Below are 26,139 nucleotides of genomic sequence, written 5' to 3' on the forward strand. Positions count from 1 at the left end.
TGTCTAGTAACACAGTCTCCTACTGCTTGTGGGTCAAGCGTAGAGCTCTCAGCTCCTCCAGCACCATGTCTGTCGCCCACGTGTCATGCTTCCTGCCATGATGATAATGGGTTACACCTCTGAAACTGTAAGCCAGCCCCAACGAAATGTTTCCCTCTGTAAGAGCTGCTGTGGTCAGGGTGTCTCTTCATAGCAATGGAAACCCTAAGACCCTAGAGCTTTGGACCCAGGGGTGCCATAGTTCTGTGCGGCGGCAGAGGCTGGCCCAGTGGGAACCTGCAACACAGACCTAGACAGCCATAGATATCAACATTGGACACTGTTTCTCGTGTGGACATCAATGGTAGACATTGCTTCTAGGGCACACTCTTCACACGCAGTCCGAGAGCTCTGACTAGACTAGCAAGAGCAGGAACCTCCAACCATCATGTCTCTGTGGTGTCCCAAGATCATTCTCCACCCTGCCCACGGGCACCATAGAGCAGACACCATAAAGTGTGGTTTTTATAGACCCCACAATAAATTCAGGAATGGCATAATTATGTAGCCTCATAACCGGGTGCTGGGATTGCTTTGCTACACTAGGGAAGAAAAAGGCTTTCTTCCTGTCCCGGTTTGTGGACAGGCCTACGAGTTACCTGACAAAGAGAGATTAACACGGAAAGAACACGCAACTCCTATGTCATTGGCTGATGTCGACTTGTCGTGATCTAGAATCATCTAGGAGATGAGCTGTGGCCGTGTCCGTAAGGGGTTGTCTACTCTAGGTAATTGAGGTAATCTTAACTGTGGGCATCATGGGTCCATGGGAAGGGGTCCTAGACGGAATGAGTGAACTGAACACCAGCATTCAGCTCTCTCTACTTGCTGATTCTGGGCATAACAGGATGACTAAGCCAAGCTCCTCCCACCACAGCTTCCCCATCATGCTCTTCCTTATGTTGCTGTCATTGGGACCTTGATCGCAGTGATGTGGGAAGATGGCAGTGCTTATGTGCATACAGGGAGGCCTTCGTACAGGAAAGGACTGCCCCGGGAAGCAGATAGGACTGAGAAATCTATATACCATCTGAACAAAGAGCAGGAAGTTGAAAGAGGGTTAAGACAAGGGGCATTGAACCATGAGGACCTGAGGAGGGAATATTTAGGAGACGCTAACTAAGGCTGAGGGATCTTTCAGAGTGCTTCTTCAGACAGTTTCACCAAAATGCTGACACCCGGTTCCCAACAAGAAGCGTCGGTTCTTGCTCCTGTAACACACAAGTGCCTTCCTCCGAGGACAGTTGCTCATTGTCTGCCCGAAGCACACAGCCAAGGATCCTTCTCCAGTACAAGCTACTCCAGTCCCCCTCTGCAGTTTCTGTTAAAGCCAGTGACAGAGCTTCTCAGAGGGATGAGCAAACATGGTGACCAGAATCAACCTAGAGGAAGCAAGGGTTGATTTCAGCTTACACTTCCCTGTCACAGCCCATAGAAGGAGGTGAGGGCCGGAGCTGAACCAGGAACGGAAGCAAAAGAGGGCCGTGGAAGAACATTGCCTGCTGTCTTGTGCCCAGCCAGCAAGCTTTCTTCTTTTTCGTCCTTGTTTTGTTTTTGTTTTTGGTTGGTGTGTGTTTTTTTTTGTTTTGTTTTGTTTTGTTTTTTTGTTTTGTTTTGTTTTGTTTTTGGCACAGGATTTCTAGGTGTATCCCTGGCTGTCCTGGAATTCGCTCTGTAAATCAGACTGGCCTCAAACTCAGAGATCTGCCTTCTCTGCCTTCCCAGTGCTAAGATTAAAGGTTTGTGCACACCGCCACACCCAGCATCAGCTAGCTTTCTTATGTAGCTCCGACCCACCTGCCTAGGGACGGTGCCGCCCACTGTGGGCTGGGCTCTCCCACATCAATCACCAATAGAGACAATCTCTCGAAGGCATACCCACCGATCAATCGGATACTGGCAATTCTTCCGTTGAGGTTCCCTCTACCCAGGTGACTCTAAGCTGTGTCAAGTTGACCATAAGAACTGGCCAGCCCAGTCACACAGATGGGTTGTAGAGTTTGGACCTTAAGCGCCTACAGCAGTAGCTCTCAGAGATGTGTTTTCCTCAGGGTGGATCCTCAGTGTGGCCTATAGAAGGGATACGAGGACACAGGCCCCAGGCCAGCTTGTTCAGTTGGATGCTTTAAAGGCTCCGGGACACCTTTCTCCAGCAGCCGCAGGCACTTGACAGAGAGAATCAAGGAACACACTTCCATGACTCCTGCTGGAAGGCTCACGCCAAGAGACCAAGATGGCTACCGGCACAGAGGCTCCTTAGCCCTGCAGATAGTGTAGGTCTCTGGTCCACTGATGGTGAGTGGTTTCAATTTTCTGAGGATCCTTGTTCTCATCTGTGCAATGGGAGCATTCGGGGAGCCGCATCAGACGGCGTCTGTGAGGATCCTAAGCCAGGGAGAACACACATGGCACCCACGGTTCATGCACGATGAAGCTATGGTGAATTCACACCTCAGTCAGTCAGCACCTCTGACCCGATCATTTCGACCTCTGACCTGGCCACTCCTTTCTTTACACCTTGTCTCCATTCTGCCCAGCAACCCTCCGTCAGCATGGGGCTCTTCTTGGCTCTACCTTCCAGGGTGCTGTCCTTTGCCATGGGATTCTTGCACAGGCCTCCTCCCTGTCCCTTCCCACTTCTCTCCAGCCTTACTGAGGCAGGGGAGTCCACCAAGGCAGCCAGTAGTTCCCATGGTTCTTCCTTGTGGCTGGTCCCAAGTAAGCTACAGCAGTCACATAAAACAGACATCAGACTGCAATACTCTGTCCCCCCACCACAAGAATGAGAACACCTCTTTATTCCACTTGTGTATTGGCAAGACAGTTGAATGTAAGTATCGGGGGCATGTTGGTTTACACAAAATTAACTATTCAAATAATTTTCTCGTGAGTCTTGGTTTTTAAGTATGACTGACAAATCTTAAAATTCCGAATGTGTCTATACAGTGTCCCAAGTCCCACTTTCCACTGGGGAGTGAGGTGACCGTGGGGCTGTGCTCTGCTGCACGAGTCCAGCAAATCTGCCCTACAGACCTGCCCAGGGCCTCAGTTCCGAGGCTGTGTTTCCCGGCCTTCCAATGTGCACGCCGGCGATCTCCTGTGATGCGATCTTCTATAACGGTCTCCTTTAATGGTTCCGGAGCAGGGGGCTTAATTTCCATGGCCTCTAAGCTTCAGACCCCATCACAGAAGTGTGGCTTCTCTGGTGAGTGCCAAGCTGAGCCCCCCTGGGAAACTGTCACTGGACCTGACAGGAGTGGCTATGCTGCAACTGCCTTGTTTGGAAGTCATAATAGAATTTTTGAGCATGTGGGTCAAGGGGTGTCGTTTTGTTTTCTTTTCTTATTTGTTTGCTTTTTAAAGACAGGGTCTCATTCTGCAGACCAGACTGTAGCCCGAATCCTGGGTTGACAGACCTGTGCTGCCAGGATGACTAGGAAGCACGCTTTGTGGGGGTCACACACGATTGCTCTCCCCACCTGGCTGTGGAATGAAAAATTGGGGATTATTTGAGGATTATTATTACCGAGGCTGCATTTGGTGAAGGCTGTGGTGGTGAAGGCCAAACTGGTCTGTGTGTATCTCTGAAAATTTCTCTGTGCATGAGTGACTCTCTCGGGGGTGGAGGGTGGGGAACAGAGGTGGTCTGTATGCCTTAAACCAGCAGCTAGCCCTCTTTCTCTCTCTCTCTCCCTCTCTCTGTCTCTCTCTCTCTTCTCTCTCTGTGTCTCTCTCTGTGTCTCTCTCTCTGTGTCTCTCTCTCTGTGTCTCTCTCTGTGTCTCCCTCTGTGTCTCTCTGTGTGTCTCTCTCTCTGTCTCTCTCTGTGTCTCTCTCTTTCTGTCTCTCTCTGTGTCTCTCTCTGTGTCTCTTTGTGTGTCTCTCTCTCTGTCTCTCTCTGTTTCTGTGTGTCTCTCTCTGTCTCTCCCTGTCTCTCTCTCTGTGTCTCTCTCCCTGTCTCTCTCTGTCTCTCTATCTCTCTATGTGTGTGTGTGCACATGCCTCTCTCTCTGTCTCTCCCTGTCTCTGTCTCTCTCTCTCCCTGTCTCTCTCTGTCTGTCTCTCTGTCTCTCTGTCTCTCTGTCTCTCTGTCTCTCTCTCTCTCTCTCTCTCTCTCTCTGTTTTTGAGGCAGGGTCTCTTTGTGTAGCCCTGGCTATCTTAGAACTTGATTTGTAGTCCAGTCCTTGAACTCACAGAGATCTGCCTGCCTCTGCCTCCCAAATGGTGCTGAGATCAAAGGTGTGCCTTGCTGTCACCACCCAGCTAACGCAACAGTTCTCAAGATTCGGGGTTTGACCCTCTAGGGGGTCACCTGTCAGATCTCCTACCTGTCAGGTGTTCGTTCTGATTCGTGGCAGCAGAAAAATTACAGTCATGACGTAGTAGCCACCGTTTCAGAGAGTAGCTGGCTATTGCCTTCCACATCACAAGGTTTGAGAGAGCCACCTCTCGCTGTGAGCACTGGCACATCCCTGGGAAGTGAGGGGAAGCTCAGTCACCGGGAGAAAACCCCAGCAGCATTCCAGAACACTTCAGGAGGGAGGGAGAAGCAACAGGTGTTTGAGCGGTGCTGAAGAACTGAAAGGTTATCTCAGAAAATCCACAGGGCTTCAAACAAACCCCTGGCGCCCGCCCGTGGTTCCTACTGACACACCCCTGCCTGGCTGCCCGAACTTGGTTTTGTAAGGAAAAGCCCTCTTTATCGTTTCCTTCCTGTTCCTGCCATAGCCAGGGGGTTTCTGATCGCTCTTTATCTATATCTCCATATAGAAGGCTTCTCTATCCTGCCCTGGTTTGCTTGCATATCGGGGTTTCAGGGCCAAAATGTTTTGACCCAAGGGGAGCCCTGGAGGAGTAGAAGTCCTACCTCACATCGTGACTGATGTTTTGAAACCACGGAGAACTAAGTCGCCTTTGGGGAGGGGGGGAGTCATTTTTGGTTCCGTTGTTCTGCTGGCGATGAGATGAAGCCGTTTAAAGTCCTGGCCCCTTGGCGAATGCTTATTTTAACTGACACTCAGGTCAAAGGCGTGTTTGTCATGTCCTTTCATTTCGTTTTTATGGCAAATTAAATTATGCTTGCGGTTAAACAAAATTACATCGAGAGCCATATGTGCCAGGGGAGTTTTGCAGAGGGTATCGGGTTTGTACCTTAAAGAGCCCCCCGGATTCTCTGTTTAAAGTGGATTTTTCGTAAACTCCCCGAGTCACCAAGCAAAATAATGCCTTTCATGGAATCAAACAGCTCGGAGAGAAACAGATGCGCAGGGATGCTTGCGCACACTCGAGCGCGGGGACACACACACACACACACACACACACACACACACACACACAAAGGAAGCAGAGCAGAGATTTATTCTGTCAGAGCTTGGACATGAAGGGATTTGTGCAAATTGCTGTCTTTTGCAGAAGGAAGCAAGCCTCGCTTTCCTCTCTCTGAAGTTGTTATGACATAAGAAAACAGAATCTCTTTAAACCTGGAATTTAATTAATTCTTTAAAAAATAATTTAGCAGAGTATGTTAGAAGGGAAAGAGGTGGGGGGATTTCCGATTAGATCCAAATAAGCGGCCCTTAATCACCCTGATGAAGGCATAATTTGCAAAACACTGTAAGACAGTAACATCTTCCTCATTTCGGGGTGGGAGGGGGGATTTTTTTTTTAAAGCGCATTGACGAAAAAAAAATAAGTAGAACGTTTTAATTAAAACTCATAAAGTTGTGGCCATCTGCTGGAGATTGTTCGGCGGGGCGGTGATTAGCGGATGCCTGCACCGGGATAATGAAGCCAGCGGCGGTTATTGGCATCCTCGCTGGGCCCTGTGTGAGAACGCGGCGGCCTGGCCCTGCAGAGGGGCCGACGTCTATTACATTCCAATAAGTGTCGCCCGGGAGGGAGGAGGGCGGGGCGGGGAGCGGAGTTAAACACAGGAAACAAGCGCCAAGTGTGTGCAATAAAAGTGATCACAGCCCTGGGCTGCTGATGTCAGATCCCGGGGTCGGGGGTCAGGGGGGTGAGCGCTCTGAAAGCGAGCGGCGGGCGCGGGGGGCGGCGTGCGCACAAAGGGGCCCCCGAGCGCCTCGTTAGGGGCGCGTTTGATGGGCTCGGTGCCCCACGGGGGCCCCGGGCCGTGTCGATGGGATAATTACGATGATCTAACGGCCGGGCTCTTTTGCATGCAGCCTTGCTGAATGGGACGCCTGGAGGCTGCATTGAGGCCGGCCGGTGTAAACTGTGGGGTGCCTCGCCGACTCGGAGCCGCGGAGGCTGGCGGCGGGTCAGCTCCGACCCCTGCGCATTCAGCCTTTGAATGGGCCGCCGCCTTTGAGCCGCGAGTGACAGATTGGAGGTCAGCGGCTGGCAGATGGACCCGCCCCCGGTGCACGAGCGACAGCCGGGAGGAGGGGGCTTCTCCACTGTCAAAAACCAGCCTCTTTTTAAAAATAGCATTTATTTATGTATTTATCTGTTTGTCCACTTAGTTACTGTGTGCACACGCTCATACCCTGCAGTAGCGCGTGGAGGAAGGTCGGAGGACAACTCGTGGGAATCGCTTCTCGCCTGCCAGCCAGTGGGTCCCAGGAACCGAACTCACACAGATCAGGCTTGGCAGCAAGAGGTTTTTAACCTGACTCCCCCGCGCCCCCTCCACCTCCCGCCCAAAGCCTTCACTCTTTATAAGCAGAGTCACGCTGCCCTTGTGGTTCAGGAGAAGCTCCCTGGCAGCTGACCTGGCCGCTGCCAAGGGCACCAGACCCCAGCCCGGTTCTCTTGGAGGGGAATTGGGGGACGGGGGCGATACTCGATGTGTCAAAAGGACGAGAAATAAGTTAAATCGAACCTCATCAATCCGTAGAGATGCAGTCCCTGTGGGCTCATTGTCTACAGTTCAAACTAATGGTGGGCTCTCAGCCAAACTTGTGTAAAGGCCTCATTGTAAATTAGTCTGTAAAAATAGGAGCTGTGAGCTACCACAGCAGCTCGGTGGGGCTCGGCCAGGCAGGCGAGCTTGCTGCTAAGACTGATGACCTGGGTTCGATCCCCCAGACTCACAGGAGAGAGAACCAATTCTGGAAAATTGTCCCCTGACTCAGGCGCACACAAAATAAACAAATGAGACTTTTTAAAAAAGTGACCGCTCTGACCGTTTAGCACCTAGTTGTCAGACACTGAGCCTAGGTCTTTTTTTTTTTTTCTTTTTTCTTTTTTTCGGAGCTGGGGACCGAACAGGGCCTTGCGCTTGCTAGGCAAGCGCTCTACCACTGAGCTAAATCTCCAACCCCGAGCCTAGATCTTTCTAACGGAACTGGATGCCAAGTGGCTATTGGAGTGAATATGAGGACAGTGCAGAAAGCCACTGTCTCCTTCTTTCTGGGGAAGGTCAGCCATTGCTTTCTCTGACAGTTTCCACTGAGAAACTTAAGTCCTACTAAAAAGAGTGCAAGGTGCCCCCCTTCATGCCAGACCCATGATTCTCCAGTCGTCACATCTGCAGAGGCCCAGAGCACATGACCCTTTGGAGTCTGCTGTGGCTCTCTGCTGACACCATTTTGCATCAGTGAACCTGGGATCCCCCCCGCAGGAATGCTGCCGGTCACAAGACTAAAATGCGCTTTTCTTAGGCGAGCAATCCCCACCTGATGGAGAGCTGGATCATTCCCAGGTTTCTTCTTGATGGCATTATCGATATAAATGTATCTTCTGTGTGACGTCGTCCGTTAATTATCATGAAGATCTTAGAGATGAAGTGATATTTCAAGGGTGAGATTCCAGTTCTCACACATTTTACATATGGACTCAGAATTAATAAGAGATGAGAGTCTAGTCGTCGTAGACAACGCACATCTAGACGTGCGTGGTCTTCTTCCAGCAGCACACACTTATCTTTTGTGACCTAGTGACCTTCTTCTTACGGATAGTAATTGGTGGGAATCATATGTGTGTCTGTGTATGTATGTGCACATGCATGCATGCACATGTGCATGTGTATGTGGTGTAGCATGTATGCATATGTGTATATGTGTCTGTGGTGTGTACAGTGTGTGTTGTGTGTGTATATATATGTATATGTATGTGTGTATGAGGTATGTAGTATGTGTATATGTGTGTATATGTGTATATGTGTGGTGTATGTGTGTGGTGTGTATGGTATGTGTGGTGTGTATGTGTGTGTGATGTGTATAATGTTTGTATGTATGTATGTATGGTGTGTATATATGTGTATGCATGTGTGTGTGGTATGTGTATATGTGTGTGTTGTGTGTGTATTTGTATGCATATGTATATGTGTGTGTGGTGTGTGGGGTGTACGGTATATGTGTGGTGTCTATAGTGTGGTGTATGTGTATGTATGTGTGTGGTGTGTGTATATGTATGTGTGTATGTATATGTATATGGGGGTGTGTGTGATATGTGCTGTGTGTATACATGTGTGTATGGATATGTATGTGTGGTGTGTGGTGTGAATATGTGTATATGTGTGTGGTGTCTGTATTTGTATGCATATGTATGTTATGTGTATGTGGTGTGTGTATGATGTGGTGTGTGTATGATGTGGTGTGTGTGTGTGTGGTCCTTCCAGGGAAAGATGGAGCCCCTGTTATCAGCTCCTCATTTAGTGAGGTCCTGTTTTTATAGCCCCCTGTTTGAGAATAACCTCCTCAGTATTGATTCCTCGGAAGTCATGCCTCTTCACAGCTGAGCCAAGGACCAGGTGACCCTGAGGTCCCTGAAGCACATTTGGCAACAATACTCCTCCCCGCACAGGGCATCCTGTAACTGACAAAATGAAGTTGTCAAGCGTAACAAGATACAACCCTGCCCTGGATGGATCTGCCTCCTGCCTGCAAGGGGGCTGGGCTTTATCTTAACAGTGAGAGACACTGGCCTTCCTGAAGAAATAGAAAGTGGGTTCCTGTGGTGTCTCAACCTTGAAGGGTTCTGTTTGATTTTAATACAACAGGGTATGCCCATAAAAGTCTTTTCTTTCCCCCAAACAAAAATACTGAGTTCTTCCTGCGTCACAGACCCCACCTTCTGCTTCCAACCCTGGCTCCTGAGGCCCCTTCTATTCCTCGCTTCTCCTCTCAGTAAGTCTCCTTAGGCACAGAACAGGTATCAGCTCTCCCTTTGCACAGTGGATTTCCCTGCTGTGTGCTTTGCTTTGCCTCCCCCTTCCCCATCAGCATGGCTGAATCAATGCTCCCTGCAGTGAGCAGGCTGAGGTCTAACTAGGCAGTGAACCTTTCTGTTCACCTCAGTCTCCTCATTATAAATGACGTTCTTGGAGCCAGCGGGATGGCTCAGTGTGTTCCTAGCCCCTCAAGCCTGAGGACCCCAGTCGAATCCCCAGGAGGAGAGAACTGACTCCAAACTTCACCTTCACATTCCCGAAGCGTACCTGTGCATATCCACACACGGAAGAGGATAAATGAAATATAACATTAAAAACTGGCTTTCTTCTCAACTACTAGATGGGACCTGGTATCTATTACTCAATCCTTGCAGTGGGCGCACTGAGCTCTGAGGTAGGGTGGGTGTAGGGTTGGAGTCTCCACAGCCATTGCCACTATCCCGCTTATTTTAACACCCCTACCTCCCTCACTCCCCCCCCCCAACAAGGTTTGCCGCTCCCTGACAACCCGGTGGGTACCGGGCTTCCTCAAGTTCATTATCAATCAGATAGATATTAAAAATGTTTGCAGGTGCTTCTCACTCCTAAACAGCTCGGGTGAATACAGAATGGAATCTATCCTTTGGGCCAGAGAGTCCCCCACTGAGCCTGAATTTAGAAACCCCTCGTACTGGGGGACCCCTGGATTTCTTTGTCCCTAAGTGGGACGGATGCTCTGAGCTGTGTTTGCGCCTTAGCAGTGAGAGAGAACGCTCCTTGTGGAACTAAGCTCCCTTCAGCAGTCACGTGCCTTCGCCGGGGAACTGGGACCCCCTGGGGATCACGCTCAGTCCCCCCCCCCCCCGGGTTATTTAACGTTTGAATTTGGCTGGATTCCTTTTTCCAGACTTCACTCAAAGGCCCTTAGTCATCCCTACCTTGTCTTGGTCATGGGCAGCCTGGATTGTATTGGAAGTGAACAAGATCTCAGAGCCCTTCAAATAAGTAAAGATTAAGTAAAGACCGGAGCAGGCGCAGGTGAGCCAGGGCTCTTGGTTCCTTGCCTTCCTACACAGAGGTTTGTCAACTCCTGGCAAGTAATAGAGGTGGGATTTCTTTTAGCTGTAACTTTGGACAGGACTGAGAGCTTCAGAGCGTTCCAGACTGAACTCCTAGCAGCCCCCCGCAGTTTGCTTTCTTTAAACTTTGTATCCTTGGGCTCTGAACATTGTTATTTCCCAGATGCCCCAGCTACACACTTCTTTCGCTCTGTGAGCTTACCAGCAAGCTATCGGTCTTCTGGAGCAGCGCTAATCTCCACCGAATAGATAATGCTCCTAGCTGTGGTTTGGGTATGGAGGCAAAACTGGACCATGAATCTGTGCTTGGGATTTTGTAGACTTTAATGTTTAAAAAGATAATTTTAAGGTATCTAACATTTGCTACAATCTCGATCCAGCTTTACTTTGTGGCTTCAGCGAAATACAGTTTGTGTTTGGCTTAAGGAAGCGTGTGCTTGCTATTCCCACATCATCCATCCATAAATCTTTTAAAGGAGCCAGAAATAAACTAAGGGGTGGGGTGCGCACCCGGCTTGTTGGTGCGTGCTAGTAACACCTGCACTTAAGAGCCTAGGGCAAGAGGATAAGGGGTTTCAAGCTAGCCTCAGCCAGAGTGAGTTCTAGACCAGCCTGGGCTACAAAAATGTGCTCCTCAAACACAACAAAAGGAAAGGAAATGATTTGCTAACACCCAATCAGAGGCTGGGGTTCTCTGCCGCTCCCCCTCCCCCTCTCCCCTCTCCTTCCCCCCCATCTCTCTCCCTCTCCTCCCTCTCTCCCCCCCCCCACCTCTCTCTCACCATTTCTTTGTTATTTGCTTGGGTGTTTGACAGGCAGCATCGCCCAAGTGCTCAAATAGCCCAGAGCCTTGGCCATCTAAGGGTTAATAGTAAACAGCTCCCCTGGACAACAGTCCCGCCGCAGCTGTGGATGGAATTTGGAGTCCCTGTCCTACAGCCTCCTCGAATTTTTTTTTTGGTTGATTGTCTTTAATTATTTTTGAGGTCTGAGGGAGGTTGCTCTTGCCTGCAGGCGCTCCTGACTGACAAGGAATGTTTTTTAATGTCACTTAAAAGTGACATTGATTAAGCATCAAACAGAACAAAAATGACAAGAATAGCTGGCGATCGTATCCTTCCACTCTTCCTTTAAGTAGTAAGATGCTGAAAACACAGGGGAAAGAAATCCCGTGGGGGGAGGGGTATGTTTGTGTTGAGGGCCATTATTCCCTGAGGCATTTAGGCTCAGCCTCTTGGGGTGCTTGCCAAGGCAATATTGTCTCAGGTTGGAAAAGGGAGGGGACAAGGAGGACAGATGAAGGCCTGGCAAAGAGGTCCCAAACTTCTCATAAACCAAATTAAAGGCCATTTTAGACTCGGTACAGTGTCCATGCCTGTGATTCCAGTACTAGGGCTAGCCTGAGCTACATATCAAGATCCTATATCAAGAAGGAAGAAAAGGCTGGGTGGTGGTGTTGAATGCCTTTAATTTCAACCTTCAAGGGAGGCAGAGGTAGGTGGATCTGTGAGTTCAAGGTCAGCCTTATCTACAGAGCTGAGTTTCAGGACAACCAGGGCTACACAGGAAAATGCTGTCTCGAACAAACAAACAAACAAACAAATGGAAGAAAAGAAGGAAGCTAGGAAAGAAAGAGGGAAAATGAGAGGAAGGGAAGTTGATTAAGGCATAATGGCTCCAATATGTAATCCCAGCACTTGAGACACTGAGACAGGGGAATTGCCATTAGTTCAAAGCTAGCCAAATGAGGAATTGAGACTCAATTTTATTTTCCTCAAACCACTAAAGCTACTTTATTATCTAAGGGGACAAAAGCTGTCGATATTCCGTTTTTTAGACTTTTCTTTTTGAGGATAGTTTAATTCAGATTTGAGGCTCAACCACCTCAGGGAAAACAAGCAAAACAAACAGGACCTTCGTTGTGAGTATCAAGGATTTTTCCTGAGCACAACTCTACTACGGATGGCAGTTGAGACACTTATACATCAAAAAAAGTAAATTAAGCATTGCTTATTTGAAATTCAGGTTCAAGTAGGTGTTCCGTGTTAAACTGGACGCTGCTGAAGCAGAAACACAAAGACTGGCTCCTTGTAATCCCATCTCGGTGTCTGGATCTGAGGGAGAATGAATGCCACGGTGAGCAGAGATGTCAGGGGGAATGCGCATGCGTGGTAGAGTTCCGTTACCCTCAATGTCTCTGACCGTGACCATAGCTCCGAGGTTACCAGAATAAGGACCTTGACCACACAGGCTGAACTTGGAGACTCAGGATTGCTGTTGGCTGCTGTCTCACCGCAGACTGCCACAGCGGGGCGGGAGGAAGCGGGCTCATCTCTCAGTGAAACGTTGCAGTGTCTGTCACTGAGGTGAGTCTCTCCCCACCCCCTGAGATTTATCAGGCATCATGGTTACTCTCTGAATGCAAACAAGTAAGGGGTGACCGCTCTCTGGGAGTCTCTGACAGCCTGCCTGGGTTAGTCCTACTGCCAGCCTGGGTTGTCGCACTGTGATGTTGAGGCAAAAGAATCTATCGTTTGAAGCCTGGTTTCCCATTTCCTGAAGACCCCTCCATCTTTGGAGCATCTGTGGATCTCTGTGATCAGACCCCTGACAGGCTCAGAGGTCTAGGGTACGTCCATCATGGGGGATTCGTGGTGGTCGGTTGCCTCCACGGTCAAGACACACAGAGAGAGATGGCATATGTGGTTGGTGACCTCAGCCCAGGGGACACCGTGCTACCCACTTTCAGGGCAGGTCTTTAACCTTAGTTAACCCAGTCCAAGAAGTCCATCACAGACAAGTCCAGAGGTGTGTCTCCTGGATGATCTTACATCTGGTCTGGGTGGTAATTGGGACAAGCCATCACAGACACTAAGGAGGAAAAAGGATGGCACATCTGCCCTAAGCCTAGTCTACAGCGAGAGAAACTGAGCAGGGAGGGTGTTCCCCAAGTGCCTCCCCTCCTAACAATGTAACTTATTCCTTGGCTTGTTTTAAAGAGTTCTCGAGAAAAGCCCAGACTTGTTGGAGAAGCCGGTTCCCCCAAACCCTTGCCAAAACAGACAGGATCAAAGTGACAGATGAGACTGACATTTGCCCATAACCAGAGTCAGTTTCCAACTGAGGATTATTCAAACCGTTTTTCTTCTCATCCTGGGGCCCAGCAGCTGGCCAGTGCCCCTGGAAGGAGATGTGCAGTGGGCGGCTTTCGCTCTGTCATACAATGAACGTTTGGTGGACGTGTTCTGGCTGGCAGGATGCGCCTAACTCCAAGGGTGCAAGAGAGAAGGGCAGATGCCTTCTGGCTTTGCTCCCAAAGTGTATCCAGGACAATACATCCAACCCAGGTGTCTAGAATTATTTAAAGGTGTTCTTGGACATTCCACCATTGCTTTTAAGGAGTCTACAGATAAGCAAGTGGCTTGCTGTGCTCCGGTCACCGTGGGTAGGGGTCGCCTGGCATTTCTTCTTCCAATACAATAACTCAAACTTCCCTTCAGCTGTCATCAAATCGACATGAGTGGTGTTCCTCTGAAAAACTCTCTCTCTCTCTCTCTCTCTCTCTCTCTCTCTCTCTCTGTGTGTGTGTGTGTGTGTGTGTGAGAGAGAGAGAGAGAGAGACAGAGACAGAGACAGAGAGACAGAGACAGACAGAGAGACACACACACACACAGAGAGAGAGAGAGAGAGAGAGAGAGAGAGAGAGAGAGAGGCTCACTGTGTAGGCCTGGCTGTCCTGGAACTTCGTCCGTAGACCAGGCTGGCCTCAAACTCAGAGCTCAGCCTGCCTCTGCCTCCCCAGTGCTGTTGTTAAAGGCGTGCACAACCACAGTGCAGTGTCTGAATGTCAGTTGTGCCATCAGGAACCAGCATCTGCCCTGACTGAAGCTCCCTTTGCCAACACGCAGCACCGGAACTGGGTTGGACAGAACACACTCAGAGCTGTGGTTTAATAACAAGAACAAAGCAAAGCCCTCACAGGAAGGTTCAGAGCACCGTTCATCACTGGAGCACCACCAGGATTGACCCAGGAGCCCCACACACTTCAGAACCCACATCTTCAAGGCAGCTGCTTTAAACTGCAGAAGGCATGTCTCCTGATATCTTCCTGGGGAGCTGGGGTTCCCTGTAGCCACAGGGAGGCTCTGTAGAGAGATCATCAGCTCTGCAGGCCTGGCTGTGTGGCCTCCATTTGGTGACTAAGCCTCTCTGTGCTTTCATGTCTTTATTCAGGAGTGGTAACTGTCTAGAGTGTCAAGATCATGATGCAGCGCTTCAGCAATCTGTTTTTTGTTGGCTTATTTATCTTCGTTTACACACACACACACACACACACTCTTGAGCGCCCACGCCCTCATTTCCCTGATCGTCTCAGCAGGTTACATGAATTGTGTAATACTGACCTTCTAGAACGTTCTACAGATACTGAGCTACTGTATTAAGGTTAAGTACTAATATCTAACCCTGCTCTTACTTGTACCTCGCAAGTGAGAGCTCCCTCCTTGCTGCCTTACAATCCACACATAGTTCCAGCTGCTACCGGAACTGCATAGCCGAGAACGCGAGGCATCCTGGGTAACTCAGGAGTGAATTCGAACCTGCCACCTTGGCTCCAGATTCTGATCTTTTTAACTCAGGACTGACTGGTGCCCCTTATTCCTACAAGGAAGTGTTAAATGACCAATGCGAAATGAACCGGGCGCCACCCACCTCACTAACTGGCTGCTGCCTTCATTTTCTTCCCAGCCATAACTCCGCCCCCACACTTAGGGAATGCTCCCACCCTCCCTCCCACTAGAATGTGAGCTTCCTACAAGGAGGCCTTTGATGTCCCTCGTAAGCAAGAGCAGTGTGGATCCTGCATAAGTACTTGTTTAATGAATGAACCAATGACCCTATTTAACCCTGACCCTGGAGGTCTGCAGCTTCAGCCCTGACTGGAGGTAGTGCTAAGGAGTCCTATAACCCGGGACTGAGCCCCGGGAAGGTCCCCTGGACAGTGGAAGTCCTGAGGTCCAGCCTGAGGATGCGGCCTGCCCCACACCCCTTCTCCCTCCGGATACCAGTCAAGCACTAGTCTTGGGTGAGCACGAGCAGATAGCGGAACTGACCTGGGACCTGACTTTCTCTCTGTGACCGAGTGGGAAGCGTGTTGAGGTGTAAATTAAAACAGTACGAGGTCTTTTCAAATGACATCTCCAAACCGGTGAATGTTCGGATTAGCATCCAGCTCTGGATGTCAGAAGACCCGCGGCGGTCAGCGGAGTTCTGGGGCCCGAGGCAGCGCAGCCCCACCCCCACCCCACCGGCAGCGCCGCCCTGAATCCCCGAGAGCCGGAGTGTCCTAGGGTGTCCCAGCATTCCTTCCTAAGTGAGCCTCTACCGAGGACTCAGGACATACCCCAGAGTACTGCCCCAAACCCCAGGTTGGCCACAGCTGCAGCCAATTTCCTTCTGATTAACCCAACCGTTCCTCTCTGAGGAAGTTGTTAGCGGGAGGGGACTGCGGTCACAATATTGTTTGTGACTGTTTATCTTCAGTCCAAGCAGGGCCGATTACAAATATTTATGCGCATTAAAAAAAAGTCTCCGCTAATGTTTGGAATCTAATTTTTTAAACTGTAATGAAATTCTATTTCACGTGGATCCAGAATGGCGATTGGAAAGGATTGCAAAGTCATTACCAAGTTTCCCTCCTGGCTGGGACTCACCAATCTGGCTAGGAAGTGAAGGATCTTCATATGGGCCAGTACTGGTTTGTTTGGGCTCCGGAGCGTGGGGCTCCGGTGTTCATGATTCTGTCTACAAATCTAAGCTCTGGGACACGGTCTGTTGCAGAAGGGACTCTAGCTGAGAAAACTTGGCGTTTCTGTTATAAACGCTGCCTACCTCTTGCCTGCCTGCCTGCCTGCAGCTCAGTTAGTAGAAGGTTTGCCCAACTAGCTTGTGGAGAGCCTTGGGTTCTGTTCCAAGTACTGCCACTCCCTTCCTGAACTCCCTCCACCCCACAGGGGTGAGGTTCTTTCCCTTCTACCTTAATGCCAAGGTAAGGGACTCACGTTGGCTCTGGTCCAGGGTCACATGGATTGGGGGATGGATTCAGTTCTTCCCAGGTTTATTGTAGTCACCCGCCCAAACTCTGTGAAGTGGGAAAATGCTATGCCAGATGTTGCTGGTTGCAAGCGGGCTCCGGGGAAACAGAGAGAGATGTTGACTGGAGAAGAGAGCTGCAGGTTCAGCAGGACCCAGAGCTTCACATCAGGCAAGCTCCTCTTCCCCCTTCCTCAGTTCTGCCTCTGCCTTGATTTCTCAGTGAGCCCTGCCCAGCTTCCTGCAGTGCAGGAGACAAGCTTCCTCCACGGGGACCACATTACGATGAGACCCTTAGATGATGACCTTTGAGTACCTTGATACTCAGTACAAAGGCATCTTCTCTAAAGACAGGGCCAGGAGGAGCTACTCTGGTCAGCTGCTCTCTTCACAGAGCCAGCTTGACCTTGGCTAGGGTCACGGAATGTCACGGCTAGTCAGACCCAGGCCCCAGAGCTTGTTACCCTGCAACCCACTCCACGGGGCTGGAGTGGGGAATGTGTGGAAGCCTGGGGTTCCCTCCCTGACCACCCATGCTGACCAAACACCTCCGGCTCCAAATGCTCTGTGGTACCAGGATGGATGCGTCAGAGAAGGTCCCTGCGGCCTTCATAGTTGACTGGGGAGAAAGTCAATGGAAACAGTGACTTCAGATTTCACAGAGACAGCATAGGGGACACACAGGAGTTGGCTGAGGCAGAGACCACGTCAGTTAGGAACATGATGTACATGCAGTAAGGTGTCCTGGGTAGCAGACCGTGGCAGAGAGCCAGAATCATACTCCCTGGCACAGAGAAGGGCCTTGCTAAAGAGGGATATTGCTACAGCCGCTATCTCGTGATATGTGGTTAAAACATCTCTGTAGGAGAGCAAGGAAAATAAAACCATGGAAAAAAATCTTCTGAGTGGTGACATGTCCCTAAACATGGACTTGGTCAACATATCTTAGGATCCGGCTTCTGGGTGGAGGGACACCACCATCCTAGGATGGGTAGACTGGAAAATATAAGAACCTCCAGGACCTCGGGAGAGCCCCAGTCTGCTTGCTTTCTGCCCAGGGAAGAAGCTACACTTGAGCTTCTAGCTTCCAGAGCTGCATGGTAGTAACTATTGATTTTAGTTTGAGCTAGGGTCCCATTACTTAATTAGGGTTAACTAATTAGTGCTGTGAGCGGACACCATGACCAAGGCGAGTCTTATAAGGACAACATTTAATTGGGGCTGGCTTACAGGTTCAGAGCTTCAGTCCATTATCATCAAGGGGGGAGTGTGGCAGCATCCAGACAGGCATGGTGCAGGAGGAGCTGAGAGTTCTACTTCTTAGTCTGAAGGCTGCTAGGAGAAGACTGGCTTCCAGGCAGCTAGGATGGGGGTCTTATAGCCCACGCCCACAGTGACACACCCACTCCAACAGGACCGCATCTTCTAATCGTGCCATTCCCTGGGTGGAGCATATACAAACCATCACACCTTGGCTGACCTGAAAACCCACTATGTAGACTAGGCTGGCCTCGAATGCACAGATGTCTTCGTGCCTCTGCCTCTAGAGTCTCCGATTAAAGACATGCGCTTCCATACCTGGCTGGCGCTGTTTCAAGAACGCCAGAATTGCTGGGAAGTGGTGATGCATACCTTTAAACCCAGTACTTGAAAGGCAGAGGTAGGCAGATCTCTGGGTTCCAGGCTAGCCTGGACTACAGAGTGAGTTTCAGGACATCCAGGGCTACACAGAGAAACACTATCTTGAAAAACCACCAAACAAAAAAAGAACCCCCCAATTTCTATCGGTGTGTCAAATCAGCCCCGGAAGGTGACCTGTGTGGCCTCAGATGCACTGGACAAACTCCGCTGTTTTCTTTAAGGGTCTCACGCAGTGTTTAGGCCCTGGCTGCTTGTTAGCCCACGTGCCCTTTGACTTCAGTGTTGAACAAACAGCTTTCTCTCCAAACAGGACATTGGTCCAAGCAAAAGAGAGAGCTCTTGGAACATGGCTCAAGCCTTGTGTAGTACCCCGCAATACTCCTCGAATCCCCTTTACTCTGCAAGACAAGGTTACAGCCAACCAGACAGTCCTGGTTTCATCTAGGATATGAGCTCAGACAGCGCTTTTCAAATATCAATTATGCCCTGACATCATATGCAAGTACTTATTTACAGCCACGCATGAGCCTGAGATGAGAATCTAGCCCCGAGCCCAGGACAGAAGGTCATATTCACATTGGAGAGGAGGAAAGAGGATGTTCTGGAAGCTCTGAGGAAAATCCACAGCTGCCATTGGCTTCCCGAAAATTTCACAGTGGCAAGGTGCCCCATCCCCAGCCACACACATCACAACCAGTGGACCTTGGTTTCCTCCTCTACCCCTCCTTGGCCCTGCTGTTGGGTTGCCAGTGTCCCGGGACTGAATGAAAACAGGGAGCCTCCCTAACTGAATACCTGTCAAGGATACAGTGTTCATCAAGAACAGTCTTGTGATGGCTTAAATACACTCTGTGTGGATGTGTCACACTCCAGGCATAAATTAATCTGCGGCAGAGCGCTGCGCTGACAGCACGCGATGACAGGCGTTGTGAACAAGCCAGCGCAGGGGCCACTGCCCTGCGTAGCAACTGTCAGTCAGGGCCACTCCCAGCTCCTCTCCTTGCAAGGGGCATCCAGGGAAGCAGCATTCCCCTCATGGGTGGAAATCTGCCTCTCTGCTGATGGCATCGCATGCCTGAGCTGTAGTCTGTTCTCCATGGCTAAGCCGCAGTGCCTCCCAGTGTAAACCCCACCCCAGAGCCCATCTGCTAAAGTGTTTAGCACTCTTGGGGTCCCCTGCATTACAGCACTCAGCTGGGGACACGGAGGCAGTTGCACATCGGGGACTGTAGACCTGGTGAGACAGCGTTGGGGACACAGCTCAGACTCAGTCGTGCAGGGCTTGCCCTGTATAGGTGAGGATCAAAGTTTGGAATCCAAGAAACCTACATAAGCGGTGGATGGCATGACAGCCTGCCTGAAATGCCAGCCACAGAAGGCAGAGACAGAGAAAGTGAGACAGAGACAGAGACAGAGAGAGAGACAGAGACAGAGAGAGAGACAGAGACAGAGAGAGACAGAGAGACAGACAGAGACAGAGACAAAGAGACAAAGACAGAGACAGAGAGACAGAGACAGAGAGACAGGAGTGCTGTATCCGTGAGTTCCAGGTTGATTGAGAGATCCTGCTTCAAATGAGCATAAGATTGATGGAGGATAATTCTTGACATCAATCTCAGGCCTCCAGATGTGAGTGCATGCACCCCCCCACACACACACATAGAAAAAGATTCCACACATGCATATACATGAGAAAATGGAACTAGGCAAAGCAAATAAATAAAAGGAAGTGATAGGACATTGGAAAAAAAACCCAGTTAAGAGGGAGGCACTCGTGGGCAGGATGAGGACTTGGGTTCACACTTTCCCTTCGAGGTAAATGTTGTTGGGAAGCTCTGCAATTGTACACAGCAGAGGTCCCATTTGTCAACCCTGTAATATCTCCTGGGTCCTACTAATGCCATGCCTCTGTCCCGCTGCTGCTGACCCCAACCTTCAGTCCAATTCAAATCTACCACTTCTATGACCTTGGAGAGACTGGCCATGTGACACCGCGTAGCTCGTTTCCTTGTTTGTGATGCTCTAAAATGGTCTCCGTCGTACTGTTCTGATCACTATCCCCCATGAGGGGGCTGGCGTGAACCCCTAGAGGACACTCAGGGATGGATGCTTGCCCCAGGTTGGTCCCAACCCGCACATAGTGGGAGCTCCGTGACGAACCTGGGAGCAGCATGGACTGATGAAACCAAGTGTGCTGTGTGCCCACAGCGTCTCCCTTCCCCAGCCCCACTGGCCCATCTTCCACTCTGAGCCATCACAGTGGACTGATTGGAGAAGGGCTGACAGATGTCACAGCGTGTTATGGTCACCATGGACCAGGGTCACTTTCGCTATGCAGAATCCAGCAGTACCAGACCTACAAACATGAGTTCCGCCTGGGGGGCCCTCCAACCAACAAAGGATGTAAAGGTCTGGCTGGGGTTCACTGGACACCGGGAGAGGGGTCATCTCTGGCTTTCACTCTCCTGCCCTCCAAGGGCTAGGCAAGACCTTGGGCAGAAGTGTCAGGGGTGGGTGTTGGTATTCTGTCTAAGCTCCGCCCCACGGTTACCTGGCAACAGCCAGCTGTGCCTGACACTATATAAGGGGCCTGCTTGCCCCCTCCTCTCTCTCCTCTCTTCTCTGCTCTCTTACCTTTTCCCCCTTTATCCCTTCTCTCCCCAACCCATCCCTTCCCTCCGAGTGCTCATGGCCGGCCTTTACTTCTCCCCGCTTCTACTCTTCTTCTATCATTAAACCTCTCCACGTAGAACCATGTCCGTTTGGTGTGGTTTGTCGGGACGCGAGCCGAGATTTATAACCCAACAGTGGGGGCCGGTGGGCTCAAGGTTCGGACAGCTCTAGATAACGGCTCTGCCTCCTGCAGCTCTGCCTGGAAGGTTCTGAGGACAGGCGCTCTAACATCTCGTCTGAGAGCTGCGCTGGAGTGCAGGCCATGGCTGGTCAAAAGAGAGGCTCACACTTCAGAGGTAAAGAGGGAAGGAGAGGGCAGGCGGGCAGAGAGAAGAGCTCCACAGGCCAGACCCTGAAGGCAGAGTCTGTTTGGTCAACTCTGAGAATAGGTGACTAGCTAAGCAGATCACTTCCAGGAGCAGAACTGAGTACTCCCAGGGTCTCTCTCTCTCTCTCAGTCCTCAGTTGTGGTCCACAGGATTTCCTTGGGGCTTGCCTTTCAGGGCCCAGAGAAGACTCAGTGGTTGAGCGCACTGGCTACTCTCTTAGAGGACCTGACTATGTCAGGCAGCTCAGAGCTATCTGCACCTGCAGTTCCAGAGGTCCGATCACCTCTTCTGTCTCCAGTGGCATCTGCAGTGGTACACACACAGTCACACAGGCACACATACACATGTTAAAGACTAAAAAAATAAAAAAATAAAAAAGCCAATCTTAACGTGAGGGACCTGAGAGGAGGAACCAGTGACAATGAATTTCCATGCAGTCACATCCAGCCCAAGGCCCAGTGGCCAAGTGCCCAAGATTAAGACCCAAGGCATTTGGCAAAAATGGTGTCATGCCACAATGGCACACAAGGCTAGACACCCTTGCTATGTAGACTAAAGGAGACCATGACTCTTGAGTGGAGTCTAGCTTGGTGCTGTCTGATAGAAGTAAAATTTGAGTAACAGATGCACGTTTTCATCTTCCAATCCCTATACGTTCAGAAGTACAAGGAAACCAGCCCGGGCTCAGCAGGAGAAGCTGCTGTTGCCGGGTGTGGCCACCTGAGTTTGATCTCTGGGACCTGAATGGTGGAGGGAGGAAGCCAACTCCTTCCCTCACAGGACAAATCAGTAAGATCCATAGGGGTTGGCGAGACGGCTCAGGAGAAGTCTTGTCATACGAACCGGAGGACTCATGTTCAACCCTTGAAACCCAGATATGGTGGCATTCATCTGTAATCTCAGTGCTCTTATTGTGAGATGGGAGGAAGAGGCTCAAGAAATTTCCCTGATGTGCTTGGGCCAGCTATCCTGGGGCACAGAGCATATGAACAACAGAAAAAAGACCCTTCCCTGATAAGTGAGACTGACCCATACAGCTGTTCTCTGACCTCTACTTTTAAAGTGCATTGTATATTCACACACACACACACACACACACACACACACACACACCACATAACACACCACATAACACACCACATAACACACCACACACACAAACATATACACCACATAACACACCACACACACAAACATATACACCACACACATATCACACATACACATACATACCATGCACATATCACATGCACCACACATACACATATAACACATCACATCACACTTACCATACATAAAAACTACAACATACCGTATTCACACACCACATGTACATACCACACGTACCACATATACCACACACACCACACACATAACACACACCACACACATATAACACACACCACATACATATCACACACACACCAATACATACCATGCACATACACTACAACATACCATATTACACACCACACGCATTATAGACACACAAAAAACACACATATAAACACATACCACACGCATACACCACAACATACCATATCACACACCGCACATACCACACATATACACACCACATACATCACACACATACCACACACATACATACAAACACATACCATACACATATATGCAACATACCATATCACACACCACACATACATATCACACATACCACACAACCACACACACATCACACACACACACACACCACACACACATCACACACACACCACACACACCAGACACACCACACACACATACCACATACACACATCACACACACATATACAAACACACATATACCACACATACACTGCATATACACCACACACACAGAATACATCACACACACATACACACAAAGAGACTAAAGTAAAAACTATGTAATGTCAAATTTGCCAACTTGGACACTTCTTAAGGTTTATTATTTTGTGTGTAACCATATGTGCATCCAGAGAACATGGGATTTCCTGGAACTAGAATTGCAGGTGGTTGTGGGCCACCCAGCGTGGGTGCTCGGATCTGATCTTCTGTAAGAAGAGCAAGGGGTCTCAACAACTGGGCCTGCTCTTGCCCCATTTCTGCCATCAGTAAGCATGGGACTCTATGCTGCTGTGTGTCACAAAGCCAGGTGTGGCTGGCTTTAACGGGGGTGGGGAGTGAGGGTGGGGAGTAGGGGGTGGGGGGGGATTGCCAGCCCTCTGTACCAGTCCTGAGTGTTAGCATTGAGACGGGCTAATAGAGATAACATTATCTCTGGCGTGTTTGGTGTTTTATTCTAAGTAAACCTTTGCAATCTGGGCGCATGTTTACTCTCAGCACAGCCAGCCAATTTTCTGTAGAGCTATTTGATCTTTGAGTTTCATAAAATTCACAGTCAAAAAAAAAAATTCTCAGAGTCTTCCAAGTATTGTCAACAGCTTCTGGCTCACGGATCCGCCTTTTCTTAAATTTAAACCAATCACTGTTGAAAGTTTTGGCAGTTCAGCTACTGACTTGGTGACACAAGCCCTGAGCTCTGGACTCAGAAGCCCAGTGGCTGGTGGCTACTGTTGGACTAGCGCAGCTCACGAACTTCTAGAAGGTGCTTTGCAAGAGGAGAGTATTCTCCTTCTGCTGACTAGCAAGGTGACAGGAGCTGGAAAGCCACAAGGTCTCACCTTTGATGGGGGACCACCCATCCAGGGCATCTTCATCCCAAGACCCCTTTGTGTCGAGTCACCACATCCTGGAGAAAGGGGAACCCTCAGGATGGATTTCTGTCCCGGAAGGGCACGCCCAGAGGAGGCTGTGCCTGAAGTAGCTGACCCCAGTTAATCATGAGATTGGCCTGGGAAGAAAAAGACTTCAGAGACGGGCAGCGGAGGCTCACCTGGATCATTTTATCGCGGCAGATCGCAGGGACCACTTCCTCCAGGAAATTGCAGGGGGAAGTTATTACTCTACAGCAGGGGTGGGGGTGGGGCAGATGCGGCTCTCACCCCCAGCAGGAGTGGGGGCGGGGTTCCCATGTTTTAGAGTTTCTTTTTCCATGCTTATTTGCTGACCCTAATTGTTTCCATGCCGGTCAGATACGGGCCCGAAGTTCCTCGCGCAGCCCTGGCACCGGGGCTGCTGGGCAGGCTGCCCTAATTGCCTGCGTTCCTGCCTCTTTCCTCCAGTCTCCAGGGCAGGGCCATTCCCACATATGCTTCCAGAACCATCTTAATAGAGGGGCGGCAGCGCCCAGCTGACGACATATGTCAGCCGCTTGCTGAGGTCGGCCAAGCGTGCAATATCACTTTACATAAAGGGAGAAGGTCAGGCCCGAACAAGCGGCTTTTACAAACGCTGGCTTAGGGATGGCTGCTAAATGGGGTACTGCGCAGGGGGCGGAGGGGGAGCCGCTCCTCAGCCAGCCCTAGCCTCTGTCTCTCTCTTACATTGATTAGCAAGTTTGCAATCTCCCAGGACAACTTGGCTTGGAGAAAAACTGTCTTCGGTGCCCTGGGAGTTCTTGGACCAGGTGGGAACTTGGGCTTTTAGGGGAGGAAAGAGGAGCTAGATTTAGGGTTCGGGTCCCCCAGTGTCTGGGATCTGGGCCAGGCTGTGGCCAGGAAAGAGCCATGGGCTCCCCGCTCACTCACAAAAACCTTTATGCTCCATTAACCCCGTGTGAGCCTGAGGGGCAGATGGCCACAAGGCAGGAAAGGGAGACGAACACTCTCTGGAACTCTGGGGCTTGGGGCTCAAACGCTGGAAAAAAGATGCAGCCTGCCTCAGCGCCATTCACCTGCTAGGGCACACACCCCCTCTCCCTCTTTAGTTTCCTTCAGGCACCTGCCAACACCATTCCAGAAACAGCCCAGGGTTTCCCAGAGGCCTGTGTCCAACCCGATCACCCAGACAAGGCAGGCCAGAGAATACTCCATGTACAAGTAAAAAATTGCATTCTGAGCTCCTCACGAAAGTGTTCGCTGACATCCACCGGGTCTGACTGCTATTCTGCCTTTTGCAAGGCTGAGAGGTTTTAAAGATCTCCCTCCCCCCCCCTTCCCTTGTCTCCCCTCTCCTCCTTGCTCCTTCCAAAAAGAAAAAGAAAAAGCTAATGATACAGAAAAAGGACAAATCATCCAAGTGCCCCGTATGTGACGTCTTCCTCCCTGTGGGGCTTCTGCGGGCCGGGCTCTATGTTCTACTCGCATGGCTGCAGCGCCTGGACTCACTCGGGATGAACCGATGACTCAGTGTAAAACCCAAAAGATGAATCTTTGAACCAAAGCAGTCCAGGAGCCACCTGGTAGTGTGATGCATGGCCTCCTTGAGCCTTGATCTCTGTCTCCACAGGATGAGCTCTTTTGATGGTCAACTAGAACGTGTTTGCACGTGTAAGAATCTTCTCCTTGGAGCTGGAAGTGTGTCTCAGTAGGTAGAGTCCTCGCCCAGCACCACATAAACCAGGAGGATGTTGGCAGTGGGATCCAGAGTTCAAAGTTTAACCTAAGTTACATCACGGGTTCAAGGCCAGCCTGGGCTCTGTGAGACCCTGTCCTTTGATCTTCCCCTACACTAACTCTTCCAGCAATTTTAACTCTGTGGAGGTTGGGTCCCTGGAGCTTCTAGGCCAGGCATTCTAGCCAAGGGGATTTTTTCCAGGTTTTGTGAGGGGCAGGTGATCAAAGGGTATGTGTAGGAGCCTTGAGGAGCCCAGCAGGGGGCTGACCACAGCCTGTAAACAGTGGCAGATTATCAAGCCCACAACCCTGCAGACACCCCTCCAGCTCTCTGCCTCCCTCCACGGACATCTACAGGTTATTCTTGCTACGCATGATGTCTACCAGTTGGATCCCTAGGCTCAAGGCTTGTCAGTGGCTTCCCCGTCCATCTTGGTGTCTGTCCCTGGAACTTCAGGCTGCTCTGTCCTTCAGTTGTACGGAGCTGAATCCCAGAGCAGCCCCAGCCCAACCAGATCCACCCCTGCTCTGAGGCCCTGGCTACACAGCATCCTTCGCAGCCCTTGTCCCTTGTCCCTGGTACCATGAGCACAGCAGTGGGGTAGCCAGGAGCTGAGGCAGGATGGAAAACACCAGGAAAGACTGAGCCTGGCAGTGCACTACTGGGAGCCTGATGGAGCACTGCTCAGAGTCTGATGGAGCACTGCTCAGAGCCTGATGGAGCACTGCTCAGAGCCT

General features: G+C 50.4%; 1 long non-coding RNA gene across 1 annotated transcript; it reads left to right on the forward strand.

The window, feature by feature from the left end:
* Positions 1 to 12,394: 12,394 nt before the first annotated feature.
* On the forward strand, positions 12,395 to 14,514 carry LOC102550368 (uncharacterized). Its single transcript, XR_591898.4, has 2 exons — positions 12,395 to 12,598; positions 14,096 to 14,514. It is a non-coding gene; the product is annotated as an uncharacterized LOC102550368 (long non-coding RNA).
* The last annotated feature ends 11,625 nt before the right edge of the window (positions 14,515 to 26,139 follow it).

Source organism: Rattus norvegicus, chromosome 3 (genome assembly GCF_036323735.1).
Source record: "Rattus norvegicus strain BN/NHsdMcwi chromosome 3, GRCr8, whole genome shotgun sequence".
In the NCBI taxonomy this organism is placed as follows: Eukaryota; Metazoa; Chordata; class Mammalia; order Rodentia; family Muridae; genus Rattus; species Rattus norvegicus.